The sequence below is a fragment of the Plecotus auritus genome (assembly GCF_963455305.1).
Source record: "Plecotus auritus genome assembly, chromosome: 7".
NCBI lineage: Eukaryota > Metazoa > Chordata > Mammalia > Chiroptera > Vespertilionidae > Plecotus > Plecotus auritus.
In genome coordinates, this window is record NC_137774.1 from 111,121,363 (window position 1) to 111,139,735 (window position 18,373).

At 37.8% G+C, this 18,373-nt stretch overlaps 1 protein-coding gene across 4 annotated transcripts in view; it reads left to right on the forward strand.

Annotated features, from left to right (window-relative positions):
• Positions 1 to 3,418: 3,418 nt before the first annotated feature.
• PJA2 (praja ring finger ubiquitin ligase 2) overlaps positions 3,419 to 18,373 on the forward strand; it is a 64,335-nt gene continuing 49,380 nt past the window's right edge. The window contains exons 1-2 of one of the 4 annotated variants that reach the window (XM_080678928.1): positions 3,478 to 3,888; positions 4,296 to 4,571. The gene's annotated coding sequence lies outside the window, so the exon portion shown is untranslated. Of the gene's footprint in view, positions 3,889 to 4,295; positions 4,572 to 18,373 lie in introns of all 4 variants that reach the window. The other 3 variants (XM_080678927.1, XM_080678930.1, XM_080678929.1) reach the window with 3 other exon arrangements.

The window sequence follows — 18,373 nt, forward strand, 5'->3', positions numbered from 1 at the left end:
CGAGGCTAAAGTTAGATTTTCTATTTCTTCTTCAGTCAGTTGTGGTTTGTGTCTTCCTAGAAATTTGTTCATTTTGTTTAAATTTTCTAATCTATTAGGATACAAATGTTCTCAGTTTTCCCATATAATAACTTTTTATTTCTGCAAGGTTAGTAGTAATGTCTTCTCTTTCATTATTGATTTTTAGGAATTTGAGTCTCCTCTCTTTTACCGTTAGTCTAAAGATTTGTCAATTTTGTTCATCTTTTTGAAGAACCAACTTTTGGTTTTGTTGAAAACCAGTCATTTAAAAAATATGATGTGAAAATTCTGGAAATCAGATTCTTCCTCCTGTCCAGGGAGTTTTGTTATTGCTGTTTGTTATAGTACTTGTTTTTTTATTTGTTCAATGACTTTTCGGACTTATATAAAGTCTGTGTTCTTCATGTCTGGCCATGGAAGATTCTGTGTGGTTATTTAGTGCCCAGTTAATGATTAGACAGAGATTTCCTTAAACTCTTGGAACCAATATGTCACCCAGTGTTTGTTGAGGGTGTGTGTATATGTATGTATGTTGGGGCATGGCTTCAACATTAAGCCAGGCAGTTACCAACTTCCCTTAGCCTTAACTCCTCAAGGTCAGCCTAAGGTACATGCTTAGGGCCTTCTCGGGTCTTTCCTGAGTTTATGCACAGTTTATCTCAGCCCTGGTCATGTTTGTGGGTTTCTGGATTCCCATGAATATGTTGGAGCTTTTCAAAGTTCCTGTAGACATCCTCCAGCTTTTTCGTTCAAGCTTTTTGGTTAACCTATTATTGCCCCAACTGTTTCCATTGTCTAGGGCAGCAGTAAAGTTAATCAATTCCCTCTCATTGCTTTTGATAAATGTTTCTAGGGAAAATGGTTTTTGCACTGGCATTGGCTCTGAATCAAATCAAGTGAAGACAATCTGACAAGTGAGATCTTTACCCAGATAGGTGAAATAATGACTATTCTCTTGGAATTAGGCTTTGAAAGAGTCTATTTCTGCCTCATCTGGTGGCTGCCAGGCTGCTAGTTTTCACCATAATTGTGGGCTATTGTTTTTCAATACTAGAGCAGAACAGGAGACAAAGGAATTGGATTAGAGCAAGTCACAACATCAGAAAGCTCACTGTTCTTTCTGAGATTCAGCTGGTTTTCTTGTATAAATGCTTCCTGGACTGCTGTAAGCCTTTGGTTAATTTCCAGAATTCTGAAAAAATTGATTTTGATGACTTTGCCAGTTTTCTCATTGCTTTGTGAAGAAAATGATTTCCAGAGGTCCTTATGCCTTCATTTTTGCTGATGTCACTCTAAAGTTATGATTAGAACTCAGGCCCTCTCACTCCTTGACCAATTCTCCTTCTAATATAATGCACACACAACTTTACATGCATTAGAGTCAACTGGAAGGCTTGGTAAAATACAGATTGGTGGGCCCCACACCTAGGGTTTCCAATTCAGGCCTGTGGTTGAACATAACTGAGAACTTAACTTTCATGTTTAAAACATTTCCAGGTAATGCTGAGGCTGTGGGTCTGGGGGATCACTCTTTAAGAACCATTGCATTACATAATGTGATATCTTCAACCCATTGCCTTAGGAAGTTCTTCTCACCTCAGAATCAATAATAATACATATAAGTCAATAATACATATTATCTCTCTAATCACATAATTCAATATATAAGCTAATATGTATTTAGTACTTACTACATGCTAAGGATGGTATGCTTTACATTTATTAGGTTACTTTAATCTATACAATGACTCATTGGTAGGTGTTGTTACTTTCCCAATATTTAAATTGAAATTGAACCTAGAGAGGTAAGTAGATTGCCCAGAGAGTAACAGATCAGTTCTGATGCCTTAGATGACTTTAGTTGGCACATGTATGCAGAATTAAAAACAATGACTCACATGGTGAGAAAGTGATTCCTACTTTGGTTCTATTTTACTATCCTTTGATTGCATCATGATAAAAATGCCATTTATATGCTTGGTCTTTAATATATGTCTAATGTTTGGTAACCTACCCTTAGGCTCAGAGATTCCAGTAGACAATAGTTTCTAGCTAGAACTTAAAAACATGGTTTTCTTTTCACTTACACTTTCAATTTAGGATAATTGATGGAAGTTTTCCATTTATAACACGTTTATAGCTTCCCTCTTAAAGAAATGGAAAAAATGTATTTATTTAAAGAAAATAATAAATAATACTGCAAGTAGTATACACAGATATGGTATAAAAAAGATTGACATTTGGGAAACCTTCCCCCCAACTAACAGGTTAGTATCACCAATTGGGTCAACATGCAATATCCTAAAGGGAGATCAGGGAAGTGTGATTAAAGTATGAATTCTCTTTTCAAGAGGGAGAGATTGGGATGAAAAAAAGAGCCAGTTTCTAGAGCAACATATATAAAGCAGATAAATATGGAGTGGGAAATGGTTCCTTCGTAAGAAATGTACTACAGGGATGGACTGAGATTTAGATTTGGTTTCACAATATGTCTAGCAAATTCTCATAACTTAAATTTCTATAGTAAATTTTGGATAATTTTTTCATCAAGACCAAAAAAAAAAAAATTAGTTTTGATTCACTGGGAAGAGATTTTTGCAGTTTCCAGGAACAGCACAAGTAATAGGGCCCTGAATTCTTGGTGGAGGAAGTGCGCTAAATATATCCTGGATGCTGGCTTGTGTGGAGGGTGTGGTGGGGGTTGGGAATAAGATGGGAAGAGGACAGGACTGTAATTAGAGAAGCGGACATGTTCAGGATGTAAAGAGGACTCATGCGGAACGAAGAAACAATTTAGCATCATTGACATGATTAAACTGTTGGCCGAGTTTAAATTAAGAAAGGTGTTTAGGGACTACAGCTGTTGTGTTTATTTTAGTTGCATGTGATGGGAGCTGTTACTTCCCAGCATGACAGCCTATCAGCCTCAAGATGCAAACTGGAGGGTTCTGGTCGGGCCAAGGCCCTAAAGAGGAAACGCAGGCCTCTCCTATAACCCGCCTCTGAACCAACAGAATCAGAAATGAGGGAGCCCGGGTAAGACTGCAGGGTATATGGACGTAGGCTCTGCGTGGGCAAACGTGCCCTTCCTCCGTCTATTTGTTGCTTGTACCCCTCCTATCTGAACTGCAACGGAGTGATCATTATGCCAAGAGACCTTAACCTGGTTAATTGGGTTCCCAGTCGAATTAGGATTGTCTTTTAATGCCTCCATTTTGGTTGTTGCTGTAATAATTTCTGAAAGCCGAGCTGCGCCAGTCCTGCCTTAATTCCCCACACCCCCTTCCCTTTCCTAGACTCCACCCTCTCCTCCCAGCCCTAACCACAAAAGGCAGCGCAGTTCCAACCCAGCACGGAGCTTCGCCCCTCCCCAAACGTCGCAGTGCCGCAGGGAAAGGAGGCGGGCCCAGCCTCGGGCGTGGGGTGGGAAAGAGTGTAGCTTCGTCCTTCCTCTCTCCGGCCAATCTGAGCAGTCCGCTAGACCGAGAAGGGAGGACCAGGGTGCGGAGACGCATGAAGTACTTCTCCCCTTTTTCTGCCACGTCCCAACCATTGACGTGAGCCCACTCCTGAGGTTGCGATTGGATATGTGGATTTTTCAGCCCCCCTAGAAGCCTTTCAAGTCTATTGGTCGGTGCTGTCTTGGGGGCGGGGTTTGCGTGCCCGCCTCCTTCGCCTCTACCGCGGCGCGAGGGGCGGGACTCGCCGCCGCCGCCTCTGCTTCCGCCGCCGTCGCCGCCGCCACCGCGGGCTCCGCCACCTGCCACTGCGCGTTAGGCGGGGGAGGAGTCGGAGGCGGAGAAGAAGGCGGTGGTGGCGGGTGGAGGATCGAGCGCTGTTCTCGCTCCGGAGCCGCTGCACAGTTAGGTGAGGGGATTTTTTTTTTTTTTTAAATCTGGCTTGTTCTGATGTTGGTTATAGGAGGGTCGGGCAAGGAAATTGCTTCCTTTACCTTCTTCCTCTCTTAATTTCTGTCAAGAGCGAGCGGGGCCTATCTCTGGTCCGCTGCGCCGGCCATGAGTGGGTGGGGTTGATAGCTGTTAAGAGGCCTCCGCGCCTCCTGGGCCCGGTCCAGCCGGGACCCGGCACCGCACTCGTGTCCCGGCGGATGACATCGGTTGGTATCGGAGGTCTCCACCGTCCGCTTTTCCTGTGGCCTTTTTTGCTGTCCTTGGTGCCTCGGCCAAGGACCCCGCTGCCTTTCTCCCCACACTAGCGACTGAATGAGTTTCCCCTCACTAACACCCCCCACCGCCTTCTCTGCCCATTTCCAGTCACCCCGCGTAGAGCTGGTCCATCTTACGCCATAGGCCTGCGGCCCCCCCTCCCGAGAAACCGTCTGCTGCCCTCGCTCTGCTGGCTGTGTTTGCATTTTTCCCGATCAGACCCGAGGCTCAGGCACGCAGTCGCTCTTGGCCCGATAGTAGCACCATTTCATCAATGCTTCTCCACTAAAGATGTCAGGTCAGAGCACGCCTCTGGCAGAGTCGGCTTCAATTGTGGCCTCCCAAAGATTACTGCTTTACATCATTTTGCGCACATTCAAAATGGTGAGTTTAAAGCCTCTCAGACCAAGTTAAAGAAAAGGGGAGGAGGTTTTGTTGCAGCCAGGAAGAAGAATCTGTGTAGGAGGTGCCCCTCTCCAGACATTATCCTTTTTTTTTTTTTTTTATTTACATGCTCATCGACACTGCTGTGAATCTGCTGGTTCTGTGAAGTTCACGATTTTCACAAAAGGATATGTTGTTATTTTTATCATGAACTCTTTGATCAGTTAAATTTTTTAAAATGGCAGTCACTTCTGCTGAAGATACAGACCATTTGAAGAGTGTATAAATAAGCATGAAGATAAAAGAAATAAACGTTTGAGCTACTTTTTCAGTTTTCAATTGCCTTATGAAACTCGTGTCTTTTTATATGCAACACCTTTAGTTTTTAAAAATTAAATGCAGACATGCAAGCTTGATGTAAAATTCAGCAATATAGAAAAATAATGATTAGGTGAAATGTGAACATTTCATCCCTCAGTCCCATTTTACTGTGGAGAGTTAACAATTTACATTCATCTTTCTAAATGCACTTTTAAACACATATGCATACACATAAAGTTGTTTGGGAGGATGGTATACCAAACACATTGATGTATCACTTGCTTTCTTAATTATATATCTTGGACATCTTTACTTGTTACATATACGACTCTCTAATACTTTTTTTTAAAGGTTAAGTGATAGTTCGAATAGGCTAGAATTTATTTAACGATATCTCTTACTGAAAGACATGTAAATTAATTAGTTTCTTTTTGCTGTCACAAATAATACTTTCTTTTAAAGCCAACTTTTAAATTTATTGATGTTTTGAATTACAAACTTTAAATCTAACTTTTAAAAACACAGTACTGGAGAATGTAAGGTTCTTCTACCCCTTCCTCTAGTTCTACCTTCAGAGTCAACTCTTCAGGAAACTTCCTCTGTATGTGATTATTTCTGGAGCATGGATTCCTAGAAATGGAATTGCTGGGTTAAAGAGTATGCATACTTTAAGTTTGATAACCATTTCTTCCTCATTTTTTCCAAAGTTATTCATTACTGTTTTTATGCATTTCTTCTCCAGAAGAACTTTAGACTCAACTTGTAAATTAAATTAAAAAATCTTTAAGTACCACATTGTCATGGTTATTGTTGGTTTTTAATAAGTTTTGAAATCAGATAATGAATCTCCAACATTATTCTTTTTCAAAATCATTTTGGTCATTTTACTAGTAGTTCTTTTGCTTTTCGATAAATATTTTTTAGAAGTGATAGGATTTTTACAAAAAGTGCCAAGGAGATTTTCATTTAGATTGTATTGAATATATTCATCAATTAGGAATTGACATCTCAATATTTAGTCTTCCAATTAATGAACACAAGATATCTTCATTTATTTAAATTTTGTTTGATTTCTTTCATCAGCATTTTGTAATTTCAGCATACAGGTGTATACTGAAAAAAAAAAAATCTCATTTTTGTTAAGATTTATACCCAGGTATTTCATTACTTCTGATACCAGTTAAAATTTAGTATGCAGTTGTTCATTGATAGTATATAGACATATAGTTGTTTTTTGTATACCCATGGGTTGAATCTGGCAACCTTGCTAAATTCACAGGTTTTTTGTTGTTGTTGTTTGTCCGCATTTTCCTATGTAAATAATGATGCCATTTGCAAACAAAGAACAGTTTTATTTCTTTGTTTTCACTGTGTGTATACAACCTTCTTCCCCCCCCCCCCCCTCTTATTTCATTGGCTAGGATTTCCAGTATGATATTAAACAGGAGTGGTGAGAGCAGATATTTTGTCTTGTTCCTGATCTTAAGAGAAAAACTTTTATTCTTTAAGTATAATGGGGCTTTTATCAATCAACTATATATAGTTACAGTAAGTGTAATAGATCTTTTATCAAGTTAAGGATGTTCCCATTCAGTTCCTAGATTGCTGAGTTTTTATTATGAGTGGTCATTGAGTTCGCTCAAACTTTCTTGCTGTATTTATCAAGGTGATCATATGGTTTATCTTCTTTGGTCTGTTAATAAAATGAATTACATTTATTTGTTTTCAAATGTTGAATCAACCTTGCATTCTCTAGGTGTACCTCCCTTGGACATGATGTATTATCATTTTCATATATTAGTGGATTTAATTTGCTAATATTTTGTTGAATACTTTTTTGTATCTATATTCATGAAAGATGCTTTTTCATAATTTTTTGGTATCAGAATGATGCTGTCCTTATATAGTTGGAAAATGTTTCTTCTTGTATTTTCTGAAAAATTTTGGATAGGCTTAATACTTGTTTCATAAATGTTCATTAGAATTTGCAAACCAATCCATCTGGGTCTAGAGTTTTCTTTATCGAACAGTTTTAAAGGATAAACTTAATTTGCTTTATTAGGTATAGGATGATTAGGGTTATCTGTTTTTGAAAGCTTCCAGTCTTTGGCTATGTGAGTGACCCTTACTCACTATGTGAGCTTTAATAGTTGGTATCTTCCAAGGAATGTACCTAATTCATCTGTTCATTGCCATAACATTTCTTTATTATCCTTTTAATGTCTATAGCATCTGTAGTGATGTCCTTTCTTACATTACTGATTTTGACAGTGTGTTCTTGCTTTTGTCTTTATGAGTAGGTTTTCTGGCTTATCAAAAATGTTTTGTTTTTACAAAGATCAAGTTTTTTATTTTTATTGCTATTTAAAATTTTTAATTTCAATGATTTCTGCTCTTTACTATTTCTTTTTGTATGCTTTAGATTTAAATCTCTATTCTAATTTCTTAAGGTATAATTTAGGCCATTGACCTTCTTTTCCTTCTCAGCATTGCTTTAGATATTCTCACAAATTTTGTTATGTTGATACTAGAGGCCCGGTGCACGAAATTCATGCACAGGTGCAGTCCCTAGGCCTGTCCTGCGATTGAAGCATGAGTGTCTGGAGGGGAAGGGCAGGTTCCAGCTGACCTCTGGGCCCTGTGCAGCACCTGGGCCCCCATACGCCCCCCTCTGCCTGAGTCAAGGCACCTGAGTACCCACCCAGAGATGCGGTGAGTGTGGCCGGATGCCGCGGGCCAGGGCGCAGCGTGGATCTCTGGGCCACCCAGCAGCGCTGCACGGAAGTTGGGTGGGCAGCATGCTCTCTCCCAGCCAACTTCGTAGACCGGCTCCTGGGTGAACCCACAGGGAGCCGGACGAGCCTCTGTGGTCCTGGCGGTTGCGGCCAGCTCACCCGGAAGAGGCTGTGTGGGTGTGGAGTGGGCTCCTCTGGGACACCCGGCAGTTACTTGAGCGTGGGGGCTTCCCTGGCGCGTGAGGCCTGGTATCCTAGGGGTGGGTAGTAGGGGAAGTGAGAGCAAGTTTGGCAGACACCTCGCATTCTCACTGCACCTCTATCCCCATCACCCCCGCCCCCAGGTAGCTGGCAAGAGGTCGCAGCCCCCTGCCCAGGTGCCGTGGGAGGTTGGTTGCTGCCACCCACCCCCAGTTCCCCGTCCCAGCCTGGGGCCCAGCCCCAATCGGGCGATCAGGGCCTGCTGGCTGCTGGTCACCTTCTGTGGGGTGATAGTTCGGGGTCGGGCCCCCTGCCCAGCTCCCTCAGCACCTGGGAGCCGGGCAGCGGCCCTGCCCTCCGTTGCTGCTGCTGGTCACCGTCTGTGGGGTGATCGGTGGGGCAATTGGGCCCCTGCTTGCACTCACCTTGGCCTGGTGCCACCTGCTCACCTGCTCCACCATCCTGCCATGGTCTCACTCTCGTTGAGGCCCATCGGGGCCAGCAGTGCCTCCACTGCCACCTGCTGCCAGGGTCGCCGCTGACACCCGCCATGTTCCGTGCCACCCCCTGGTGGTCAGTACACGTCATAGTGAGCAAACTCCTGGTCGAACTCTCGGTCTAGGGGACAATTTGCATTTTAGGCTTTTATTATATGGGATTTTCTAAGTTCTTATGTGATTTTTGCTTTGATTCATGGGTTGTGTAGAATAGAAGCATATTATTTAATTTCCAAGTATTTGATGACTTAACCTATTCTTTCAGTAATTGATTTTTATGTTTAATTTTGTTATAAGCAAGTAATACAGAGTATATAATTTCTTTTAAACTCTTCAAAATGTTTTTTATGGCAGAATATGGTTAGACTTGGTAAATGTTCTATGTATACTTCCAAATATTGTGGATTTTGTTTTTGAGTGGAGTATTCTGTAAGTTCTATATTCCATTTTAAATGTTAATTTCAATATTTTATATTAAATATGCTATAATTGTCATGTCAAGTTGATTGATGGTGCTTATTAGGTTGCCTGTTTCCTTATTGAGATTCTACCTACTTGTTGATCACCATAGGAAAAGTTTAAGTCTCCAAATATAATTGTATGTTTATTTTTCCTTTTTATTTTAATAGGTTTTGCTTCGTGTATTTTGAACCTGTGTTGTTAGGTGCATATATATTTAGGATTGTATGTCTTTTTTGAATTTACTCCTTTGTCTTATATAATACTAGAGGCCCAGCGCGTGAAATTGTGCGCAGGGAGGGTCCCTAGGCCTAGCCTGCATCAGGGCCATCTTCCACCCACTCGCCAGACCCCAGTCCTGCCCCACCGCCACCCACCCCGGTTCTCGTTCGCCATCCGGCAATCGGAGCCTGTGGACCGGCGGGGTGGGGGGGGGGGCTGAGAGGTGGTCAATGCACCTCATAGCGACTGGTCGAGCGGTCTTTCTGGTCGTTATGTTGTTATGTCGTTACGTTGTTATGTTCGCTGGGCTTTTATTATATAGGATTCCTTTTTATCTCAGTAGTATTTCTTCTGCAGTCTACTTTATCTGAAATTAATATTCCCACTACACCTTTCTTTTGATTAGTTTTTGCATGATACATCCTTTTACTTTGAATTTATGCCTTTATATTTAAAGTGGGTTTGCTGTAGACAACTCACTTTTTAAATCCATCCTGACAGTCTGGCTTTTTAGTTCAGTTGTTTACACCATTTATGTAAATCTGCCATCTTACTAACTTTCTATTTAACCCATCTGCTTTATGGTCTCTATTTTTGAGACTATTTTTTCTTTATTTGCTCTTTACTAATACTTATTTTGCTTCTTTAAAAAGGTTATACTTATTTCTCTGTGATTTACATCATGCATCTTTAATTCCAGTCTGTATTCAAGCAATGTAATACCACTTTTTTGTATAGTGTCAGAGCCCTACAACAGTATATTTTCACTTTTTCTTTCCTACCTTTTGTACTATTGTCATACATTTTACTTTTACTTATGCCATAAATTCATGGTATCTTGCTATTATGTTTGCTCTATATATGCACTGTCCAGTATGTTAGTCACTAGCCAGTGTAACTATCTCTATTGTAGTAGCCATTTTTCAAGTCTGAGTAGCTACGTGTAGCTTTTAGCTTTAACATTGAACTGTGTAAGATATAGAATATTTCTGTTCACAAAGTTCCAATAGACAGTGCTACTGTACACAGTTCTGTTTTGAAGGAACTAAAAATAAGAAAAAATATTTTACATTTACCTTTAATTTAATTATTTTTAGAGTTCTTCAGATCTTTGTAGAATCAAGTGTCTGTTCTTTTTGCCTGAAGAACTTTATTTCACATTTCTTGCAGTTCAGATCTACTGATAACAAAGTTTCTTGGATTGACTTAAAATGCTTTATTTTACCTTTTCTTTTGAAAGATTATTTTGTTTGGTACAGAATTCGTGTTCACAGTGTTTTTCTCATACATATCACTTTAAGGATGACACTATATACTGCTTGGCTTGCATTGTTTCTGATAAGTTAGTTGTAATTCCTCTCTCCATTAAATGTTCCTCTTGGTTTTTATAGTAGATTGAATATGATTTGTCATATGTGTGTGTATGTTTTTTGTATTTATCCTGATTTTTGTGGTTCACCACTGAGCTTAGATGTATGGTTTGATCTTTGAATCATATTTAGAAAATTCTCAGCATTTTTCTTCTAATATATTTTCTGTACCATTTACTGTTTTCCTGTGGGATTCCAGTGACACACATGATACTTCATTTGCTACAATTCCACAATTCTTGGAGGCTTTGTTTGCTGTCCTCCCTCTCCTGCCCGTCCCCCCCCCCCAACTTTGACACACACACATACATACATTCATACACACACATTCATACACACACACACACACACACACACACACACACACACACACACTTTTAAAAAATTACTTTGTATCTCAGTTTGGGTAATTTCTCATGATCTGTTTTGAAACTCATTTATACTTTCCTTGACTGGTCTTTTTATGAGCCCATAAAATACATTCCTCATCTCTGTTAATGTGTTCTTTATTTCTTGTATTTTCATCTTCATTCTTGAAATCTGTGATCTGTTTCCTAACCCTACTCCAGGAGTAAAGCCCCTTTCTCTTTTACTTATCCCCTAGCCAAAATGGAGGACAGTGTTTGTTGCCCTCCTCCCAGTGGTTTAATGCTCCCCCAACCTTCCCTCCCCCCCAGGAGTTAGGATTTAGGTAGGGTTTCATTCTTTTCCCACATTGGCAGTCACTTCCTTTCTTTCGCCACTGAAAAGTAGCTTCTTTAGTCTCCCAGCTTGTTTCCAATCCTTTTAGCACCCAGTAGGGATCTTTGGATAAGAGCCTGTGAGTGACTGCTAACTTTCTATATATCAGCAATTCTCAGAGATTCTATACCAGCCTTGGGCAAACTACGGCCCGCGGGCCGGATCCGGCTGTTCTATCCGGTTCTCTTGCTCTCCCCTCCGCTCCTTTACTTTGAATTTATATTAGTTCACACAAACACTCCATCCATGCTTTTGTTCCGGCCCTCCGGTCCAGTTTAAGAACCCATTGTGGCCCTCGAGTCAAAAAGTTTGCCCACCCCTGTTCTATACCCTTTATCTAACCCACATTTTATCTTTACCTGCAATGTAATTGCCTGACAGAAGGAAAATTAGACACTCTTTAGAGGGAAGTAAATTATCCAGAGCCTCTAGAAAATCATATCCAGCATTCAGGAAGGATGCATTTTTTAATTTCTAGGGGAACTATTAAAAGAATGACACTAGCCCGGCCAGTGTGGCTTAGTGGTTGAGCATCGACCTATGGTCATGGGTCAGTTCCCGCTCGGTCAGGGGGCACATACCTGGTTTTTGGGCTTGATCCCCAGTGGGAGGCATGCTGGAGGCAGCCAATCATTGATTCTCTTTCATCATTGATGTTTCTATCTCTCCCGCTCCCTCCCTCTCTGAAATCAATAAAAATATGTTAAAAAGAAAAAAAGAATGGCACTAAGAGGTATATCAAATAAGCTAGTAGATGAAATAAAATGGAATCATACCAAAGAAGTCAAGAAAGGAAGAATAAAGGAACAAAGAATGGATAAGAAAAATGAAAGTAATAGTAAGATGATACTTAAACTCATCTATATTGGCAATTATGTTAAGTTTAAATAAATTAAATGCTTCAGTGAAAATACAAATATTGTTAGGCTTTATAAATACGTGAGATCCAACTATATATTCTGTTTATAGAAAAATACTTTAAATTAAAGACTCAGGATGAAAGTAAAAAGATATAATAAGTATTGTCTGCAAACACCGAAAGAAAGCTTATATGGCTCTATTAACATTGTACAAAATAGACTTAAGGCAAAAGATGTATTATAAGTGATGAAGAGGAAAATACAATACGTGGGTCAGTTCATCCAGATATAAAAATAAAAAATTTAAGCATGTATTCATCTAGTAATAAAATTTCTGAATATAGAAATTAATATAACTAACAGGAAATATAGATATGCATTTATAGCTAGAGATTTTAAATATACATTTAAAGTAACTGATATAACAATTATATTAAAATACTAGTAAGAGAATAGAAAATTTGACATGATTTCATTAACTTGGCATAATTGACATTTATGAAACATTGTATCTGACAACTGAAGACTACATATTTTTAAGTGCACGTGGAACATTTGCCAAAATATTCTGGTTCTTAAGAAGTATCAGACTTCAAAGGATTGAAATTATACAGTGCATTTTTTTTTACCACTATGGAATTAATTACAACTCAGTTACAGAAAAATAACTAGAAAGCTTCCAAATGTTAGAAATTAAGCAACACATTTCTAAATTGCCCGTGAATCAAAAACAAAGTCATAATGGAAATTAGAAAACATTCTTATTGAAAAACAATAAAATAAACAACCTGTGGAATGCAACTGAAGCAATGCTTTGAGAGAACTTTATAGTTTTATATACAAATAAAGGTGAAAGGTTAAAAGTCATTAGTATAAACTTGCAACCTAAAGGAGAAATCAAACTCAAATAAAGTAGAAAGAAAGAAATAGTAAATGTCAAATAAGAAACCAATGAAATAGAAAATATCAACAGTTTTAGAAAACTTTTTAAAAATAATAAATGTGTAATGAACTGATAAACAAAATAATAGTAGAAAACACAAATTACTGATACCAGGAATAAGAAGGGAGGCATCACTACAGAGTCTATAGATATTAAATTGTTAACAAAGGGAAATTATGAACAACTTTATATTAATATATTTGATAACTCCAGTGAAAGATCATAATCCTTCAAAAAATTAACAAAACAGATATGTACAGAAATGCAAAATCTGAGTTGTCCGATGTCTATTAAATAATTTGAATTTATTAAAAAGTTTTCCATAGAGAAAACCCCAGGCCTAGATGACTCACTGGTAAATCTTCAAACATTTAGTAAGGTATAACAGTGGTTGGCAAACTGCGGCTCACGAGCCACATGCGGCTCTTTGGCCCCTTGAGTGTGGCTCTTCCACAAAATACCATGGCCTGGGCGAGTCTATTTTGAAGAAGTGGCATTAGAAGAAGTTTAAGTTTAAAAAATTTGGCTCTCAAAAAAAATTTCAATCGTTGTACTGCTGATATTTGGCTCTGTTGACTAATGAGTTTGCTGACCACTGAGATATAATATCAGTTTTATACAGACTCTTCTGAGAATTAAAAAAAGGAGAATGTTTTCCAGGATATTTTATGATTTTAACACAATCCTGATAGGAAAACCTGACAAGAATATGACAAAAAAAAAAAGAAATCATAGGCTAATATTTTTCATGATCATACATATAGAAGTAATTCAGTGATATGAAAAAGGATAATATATTACAAATTTGTCCCAGGAATGCATGGTTGATTTAATATTTTTAAAATCAATGTGACCTACTACTTTAACAGAATAATGTAGAAGAACCATAGGATCATCTCTATAGATACAGAGAAATCATTTGACAAAATTCAACTTCTGTTTGTGTTAAAAATCCTCATCAAATTAGGAATAGAAGGAAACATCCTTAATTTTTAATAAAAGAGTATCAACAAAAAATACACAGCTAACATCATACATAGCGAGTGAAAGTTCTAGCCAAATATTGGAGGAAACTGGAAGAATTCAGAATCCAGTTCAGTTTATAAGTAGAAAACAACCTCAAAGACAATTAACAGCACTAGAATCTAATATCCACAAAGGTGTACAGCTGAAATACATATTTTCTCTTTATAATCATCCCCATTTCTAGAAAAGGTAACCATCGTGAGATTAATTTGCATGCAATGTTAAGTCTTGTGAAAATAAATTTGGCTTGGCTATTCATGTAAGTGCAGAAAGAATACTGACTGACTATATAGGCTCTTTTAAGTCTGCTTTGTTGGAACTTTTCATAAAGAATCTCAGATTGGATTTTCAAAAGCTTCTCCAAGCTAAGGACTTGTTCAATTGTGTCCTGTTACAAAGAAAACAGATTTTTATTTAATTTATGCAAATACATATATTGTCAGGAAAAATAGGAATCCTATCTAATAAAAGGGTAATATGCAAATTAACCATCAGTCCGTCACAAAGGTGGCGGCGCCCAGTCCTCTCAGCCGTACCGGAGTCCCCCAGTCCCAGGGGGGTGGCCGCTGATAGTGGGCAGCATGAGCGGCCTGGCAGAATGCTTGCTTCATCGCCATGGTGACGAGGCAAGCCTTCCGCGCCCAGCCGTGAATGGGCCTCTGGGCTGCGGAGAGCCTCTGGGCAGCAGGCGCAGAGAGCCAGGCCCCACAGAGAGCTACTGGCTCACGGATTCGTGCACAGGGCTACTAGTATTTAATAAGAGTTTCTGAATTCTGGAGGGATCAGGTAGAGAGCAAAAGGTACATTTTCAACTTCCGTTACAAAGGTACACTTTATCAAATTCCTCTAAGTTTATAGATGGTATAAAAGAGAGGCAAAAAGAGAATCCTTAATCTGAAAACAAAACATTAAAGAACTAGCAATGTTTTAAATGGTCATAAAAATTATAATCATCTTTATTGTTTTATTCAGTGTTATGTAATTCTTGTTTTGCTTCGTCATGGGTTAGCAGCTTTATGAATCAGTTTTCCATTAAAAAATTCTTACCCTCCATTCATTGTTATGATTTTAGTTATTGGAAACCTTTACTTCAGAGTAACTTGTAAGGCTCTTTTCCATGAATTTCTTTGAAGATGGGGCGCTTTTGCAGGAACAAGTTTGCAAAAGCATCAAAGTGAAACAGTAACTGTCTGTAAATGAGAAAATACTTGAAAATGGCCATGGTTAGAGATCTTTTAAGAGTTTACACGTACATCTAAATACACTCACACTCAGAAAGTATTCAGTTGACTTAGTTATCCATTCAACCAAAGTGACAAAAGATTTCAAGGACAAATACAGAAAGTTACATAGTTGTAAAAGAGTTTTATTCTTTTAAAAGACAGTGATTTTTCTCAGTAATCAGACTTGAAAACATTATGAAGGCCAGGAAATATTTTCATAAGACACAGAATCTTTGTTTCCAATGCAGATTATATTAAAAGTTAAATAGAACCACAACCCTTTGTTTTTGTTTTTAATTTCTCATTAAGAGCAGGCCAATAATCTAAAAACACATGATCATATCAGTAGACACAGAAAAAGCATTCAACAAAATCCAACACCCATTTTTGATAAAAACTCTCAGCAAAGTGGGGATAGAGGGAGCATATCTCAACATGATAAAGGCCATATGTGACAAACCCACAGTCAACATCATACTCAATGGGCAAAAACTAAAACCATCTCTCCTAAGAACAGGAATAAGACAGATAGAACTCATCTTTGCCTTTAGATAAGTCAGAGAGTTCAAAACACAAAGAGAATAGAGTTTGGAATCAAGAGAGACTTAGTCTCAACTCCAGCATTGGTGAGAAAGCAGTGAGCTCAGTGGCGTCTGTGGGTTACCAGCACCTGTTTGCTTATCTGATTCCTTGGAGTCACTGGAGGACTTTGGATCCCACTTCTGATGCCATGCACTGTCAAAAGTTCAGAAATAACAGAAGTAAAACCAATGAATCACTGAAGTAGTAGTAATCAGTAAAAGTTTATTATATACACACCAAAAAGAAATTTGTAAACCAGGAGCATTCAAACCAAAACATGGATTTAGGCTCAGGGGTATATTCTTACAAAGCAGGTTATGTAGTGAGAAAGTTACTGGTTACAATACAGATGCTCCTTGATTATGATTAGATTACATCCTGATAAATCCACCATAAATTGAAAATAACATAAGTGGAAAATGCATTTAATACACCTAGCCTACCAAACATGATTGCTTAACCTAGCCTATCTTAAATGTGCTCAGAACACTTACATTAGCCTACAGTTAGGCAAAATCGTCTAACAAAGCCTATTGTCGAATATATCATGTCATTTATTGAATGCAGTATCCCCAAGAAATGCAACAGAGTACATTGTAAAATATTGGTTGTTTACCCTGGTGATCATGTGTCTGACTGGGAGCTGCAACTCTCTGCCCCTGCCCAGCATCACAAGAGAGTATCATATAGATAGCCTCGAAAGGATCAAAATTTGAAGTAAAGTTTCTACTGAGTTCATATTGCTTTCACCCCATCATAAAGTTGATAAATTGTAAGTCAAAGCATTCTAAGTCAGGGCCATCATAAGCAAAAAATGACCCAGGTCAATTTAGCCTGATAAAATAAGCTAAATTAAGCTTTGTTTGTATGACTAAACTGGTTTTGTCTGTTCAGGGAATATTCAAGTCTGATCTCTATTTTTTATTTTAACACAACCAAAATAATGTGAAATAAAATTAGAAAAGTAACATTTAGAATAGCATCAAAATGTGAGATATCTAAAAATAAATCTAATGAAACTTGGGCAGAATTTTTTACACTGGAAATTACAAAGCAGTGCTGAGAGACATTTAAAAATACTTAAATAAATGGAGAAATATTCCATATTTATGTAGTAGGAAACTCAGCTCAATTGGGGGAAATATCAATTTCCCCCAATTGAGCTATAGTGTCAGTAGAAATCCCAGTATTTTTTATTGGTTAAATGGATTCCAAAGTTTATATCTAAATGTCAATGTCTCAGATGTCAAGACTTGTTATGAAGTAATATTAATTAAGGCATTTTGTATTAGAACAGCAGTTTTCAACCTGTGTGCAGTGGCACACTGATGTGCCACAAGAATTTTTAAAACATGCAATAACTGACTAGTCAGGGGCATTGACCTCTTCCTATAGACCTCACATATCTAGTTTCTTGGTTTATGACAAAAGCTTCACTGAAGTTAAGAGAAAGCATTTATTTTTAATATACTATTAGGTAAACTGGATATCTGTATAAAAAAAAAAGAACATATTATATTGAAAAGTTCATTTAAGTTAGATAATAGATCTAGATGTATAAGCTAAAATTATACAGCTTTTAGAAGAAAATCTAAGAGAATATCTTGACTTTGGAGCAGGCAAAAATTTTTTAGAGCACAAAATTAATAAGTTAGAATACATAATATTAAGAATTTATATTCATCAGTACACCATTGAGAAAGAGAAAACGCAAGCGATATACTGGTACTGCAAGAATTTATTCATAATAAATAAATCTTGTGAAGGACTTGTATAAGTAACTGTTACAAATCAAAAAGGAAAAGGCACAAACAACCCAATTTTTAAAATATGCAAAAAGTGAGCATATTTTAAAGGAAGCTATCACAAAGGAAGATGTCTAAGAGGCCAATATGCATAGGTAAAGGTGCTCTACATTATTACTTATCAGGGAAATGTCACAATGCAGAACCATCACACCCCTACCAGAATGGCCCAAATTAGAGACTGACAATACAAGTGTTGCCAAGGATGTGAAACAACTGGTGCTCTTCTATTTTGCTGGTGGGAATGTAAATTGTTTCAGCCATTTTGGAGAACTAGCAGTAGCTGTTATAGCTAAACATAGCTCTATACTGTGAGTCCAGATTGTATGTACCCAGAAAGGTAAAACATAAAAACCATGTACAAGGATGTATCAGTAGCAGTGAATCTCAGAAATATTTTGTTGAGCAAATGTAGGTAGACACAAATGAATTTATACTGTATGATTCCACTTATATGAAGTTTAAAATAGAAAAAAAATAATTTGGGGTAATAGAAGCCAGGAAAGTGGTTGCCTCTGAGTTGGTAGGAGTTAATTACTTAGAAGGGGCAAATGAAAATCTTCTGAAGTGATGGTAGTGTTTAATATCTTGAACTAGGTGGTATTTATTCATATGTGTATGTGTGTAAAAATTAATTGAACTACAGTGTGTGCTTAAAAGTTTTGTACTTCATTATTGTAAACAACTAATTCTTCAACAAATGAGTGCAAAGAAAAGGAAATATTTTAAAAGTTTTACCATGAAAATTTCCAAATTTCTAGAGTACAAAAAACTCCAAATACACATCATCTTGTTTCAACATTATGCCTTTTTTTTA